General features: G+C 40.5%; 1 long non-coding RNA gene across 1 annotated transcript; it reads right to left on the reverse strand.

Annotated features, from left to right (window-relative positions):
- Window positions 1-2352: 2352 nt before the first annotated feature.
- On the reverse strand, window positions 2353-2934 carry LOC117534617. The gene is made up of 3 exons (XR_004567272.1): window positions 2858-2934; window positions 2483-2548; window positions 2353-2410 (listed from the first exon to the last, which is right to left on the reverse strand). It is a non-coding gene; the product is annotated as an uncharacterized LOC117534617 (long non-coding RNA).
- Between the last annotated feature and the right edge of the window lie 946 nt (window positions 2935-3880).

The following is a 3880-nucleotide window of genomic DNA, read 5'->3' on the forward strand; positions in this document are numbered from 1 at the left end:
CCCTGCTCGCAGCGCCAATTGTTATGGAAATCTAAAAACCCCAATACTGTAGAGTACAAGTCAGAAAACAAATAAATGGTGAACCAGACAGAGTTGTCTTTCTGGTGATGTTTATTCGAACAAACATCAGATACAATAAAATATAGACACAGGTCTCACAGAGTATAGGATGGTCTGCGCGAGTGTGCGCAGTTCAATATGATAGCAAAGCTTATAAAGGGAGGAAAATGGTGGGAAGGTAAGAAATCTTCACACGGTCACATTGTTATTAGACACCTGGCCTTGAGCTGTAGAAGTTCTCGTGTGACTTTGTGTGAGTCAACTCAGTAGCCAAAACAGCTCTGTGGCCTTGAAGTAGAGAAGATAGAGGCAAACAGCACATCTAAACAAATGAGAAGCATTTGGTTTAAACATATAAGGAATAGAATACAAATTTCCACTACACTAACCACACTGAAGATTAGGGATTATCTCATATTTGTAAGCCTCAATTTGTCCTTCCCCCCCCCTCTAACATCACCAGAAGTCATAATTTCAGGGGTCATTTCTCAAAATGTTCTTCCGGGGGAGCATCGCCCCGGACCCCCCTAGTATGGTTGTCACCATTTCCATAGCCCCACCAAAAATATTTTACACTAGCCGCCACTGGCTAAAAGGATAACATAAAAAAGTCCTGTGGACTTGTTTCCATTGTGGTACTATGTGTGTGATGAGATGAAATGACATTATCAAACTCATAACTTGTCTGCACAAGCAGCCCTCTAACAAACACAAACAGTATTATGTGAGTGAGATCAGTAAGTGGATAGTGTATGTGCATCTGCTGATGTGAAACTTGGAGGATTACCTGGCAGTTGGTTTGATGGGTCCTTATAGAGGATTTCATACAATTCCCGGTGCTGCAATGCTGCGGTCTTCAGAAACTTCGAGAGCAACTTGCGGATGAAACTCCGTATCTACAAATTTGTATTTCAGAAAAGATTTTCAAAATTACATTTAACCTAAAAGTAGAGTGCTAATGAAAAAAGGAACAAACATAGTACATTATTACTAGCATACTGTATTACTACCATACTGTATCCCAACCTTCCCAATTTACCTCATCATGTAGAAGGAAGATGGAGGAGGAGGTTGAAGGTGGAGAAGACTGGCAACGTTGCTTGATAGAAGAGGAGGTACACCTCTGTCATTGGGTTAGAGCAGTGGTTCCCAACCTTTTTTCCCAAGAGCCCCCCCAAATGACTCCTGTTGGAAGTTGCGCCCCCCCCCCCCACACACACACACACACACACACACACACACACACACACACACACACACACACACACACACACACACACACACACACACACACACACACACACACACACACACACACACACACACACACACACACACACACACACACACACACACACACACACACACACACCACACAGCAGCAGCAGCGGTAATTCAAATTTCAAAGTCTCAAAAATGCTACAACTACTGTCACAAACTGGATGAATGTGAAGTATTTTGTTAAAGGAGGATGAAAGCGTAATTAAGAAGCACTATTGGAGTGACTTTGATGGTTATTGGACTCAGGATTAATTCAGTTGGATTCCCGCTGAATGAAGAAATTAAAGGATGGCGCAAGCGGAAACAATTCACAAAGGGATTAAACTGTTTAAAACACATGCTCAAAGTAAGCCGGATTTTGCCGATGTGTTTATGTGGATTCAAAAGTCGTAAATAATCTACAAAATGGAGGAGACCGATCTGATCGGAGCAACTGTGACAAATAATCCAACTGAAACCGGCATGGACAATGACTATGTTTTAAAAATGCGCTTATCCAGACAAGCCTGGTTTGGACACTTTACGGGCAGAAGAAACATTTCTATTAAAGAAAAAATTATACATTTCTGTCTTTTTATGCCTTTAATAGCTACTAACTTGAATTTTTATTAAAATGAATTAATCAATTATTTTTTATATTTTATTGTAATGTAGAGACAAGGCTGTTAGTGACGATCATGTATTGCGTTACAATTATATGTAAAAAAAAAAAAATGATATTTGGCCTCAAATCATCTGAGGCCTGGCGCCCCCCCTGCGATCTTTGGCGCGCCCCCCAGGTTGGGAACCACTGGGTTAGAGAATGCTTCGAACAGCCTCCTGAACCTTGGTTGTTTCTCATCTGTGAATAAAAAAAACACAGGTTGTGCATACTACATACATTTACTTTTCAGTCTGTTATAATAATCGTTCGTTCATTTGGATCATTGAAATATGATGACTACCTGATGACTTGAAGTAGCTGGCCAGTGGATCATACTGCTGCAGGGTACGAGTCAAACACCTCTCCATCGAATGGAAACGTGCATAAGTATTTCCAAATACTCGCTTCCATGGAGCTCACAGAATTCTATGACAAGAATGGAACATCTTAATTTCAATTTAATTTAACTCTTCTGAATTTCATTTGGACTGCACATACCTGTCAGGTAACCTTTACGATTGGTGCTTCCTTTAAACCAGTATCCCACATCCACAGTCAGATCCTCTGGATCAAAAGATAGCTACATGTAACTGTTTGATTGATTGAATATTTTATTAGACAGAAATGCAAACAGCACAGGTACAGTACTGTAAATTCCCTTAGCTCATAGTAAGTATCCATTAGCTCACACACACAAATACGTGATGATTTAACTAACACTGTTATTAGTCACGGTTGTTTGTTGTTAAACCCACCGCAGCAACCTGCCACACTGCTCACCAGCAGCCTGTGTAACGTTAAGTCTCACGTAGTCAGACCCACCGTTGACTTCATAAAAATAAAAATATTTGTAAAAATAATGTGGTTACCGACCGTTTGACCTCCCGCTTCAGATGAAAATGTCAGTCACGGCATTATTGAGGCGCTGACACAGACGTTTCACGTTTACTTTTCTATTTCTCCGCCATAGAGTTAGGTTGTTCTTCATAGGATAGAGACGCAATGACCCGCCCTAAGCTGCCTCTGATTGGTTTGTATACGTGGTGCCTTTCGTTGGGTTGGTTAGATTTAGCTCGAGGGCTGATGATTGGTGATTGGATCACATATCTCGGTCAGCCAATCGGGGGCAGAATAGGGCGGGCTCACCCTGTCCCTGACTCGAACTACGGCAAGCCTCAAGCCACAAGTTATGGTAATATATCATTAAATACAAAAATAATTATAAAGTAGTGAGAGGGGGAAAAAAGCGTGTGAAATGGCAAGTGTGGCGTGAGGCGTGTGAAGAGGTTAAATTGCGTGACTCTCACTCTCAAAGGGTGAGACTTGGCAGCTCTGGGTTAAGCCATCCTTAAAAAATGGTTACACGTGGTTAAACGTTGCTAGCTAACACATAGCCAAATACAAAGACAGATGGTAAATTAGTTGTTTAACAACACTAAATGGATAAACATTTAAACATAGTTTAAAACTAAAAAAGCAACCATTTCAAATCCTTACCTTATTTAAAAGTGTTTTTGGGTCAGACACTCTCACAGACAGTGGGGTAGCGGTGTAATGGCGGCTGCAGCAAATCTTGAAGTCACCTTGCTTTGTACGTCACGTGGTCATGTGACATGCTTGGAAGTAAAAATAACGATTTAGGTTGAATATTGTTTTTAAGTCATTTCAGGGGGGGTGTGTTTTGCTTCTGGGCAAACGGAAAAAATCATGTCAAAAACGGAAACCATGATTTAAACCAATTAAAAAAATTACTTTGATTAAATGACACAGTCGTTGCACTTTTTTCAGTGTAGACATACTTTGATGTATGCAACACTTAACTGGTAGAATATGAAGTACTTTGTAAGGAATTCGGTTTCTTTTAATGGCCGTTTTTTAAACACTTGTTCAGTTAAA

The sequence above is a fragment of the Gymnodraco acuticeps genome, unplaced genomic scaffold, assembly GCF_902827175.1.
Source record: "Gymnodraco acuticeps unplaced genomic scaffold, fGymAcu1.1, whole genome shotgun sequence".
Lineage (NCBI taxonomy): Eukaryota > Metazoa > Chordata > Actinopteri > Perciformes > Bathydraconidae > Gymnodraco > Gymnodraco acuticeps.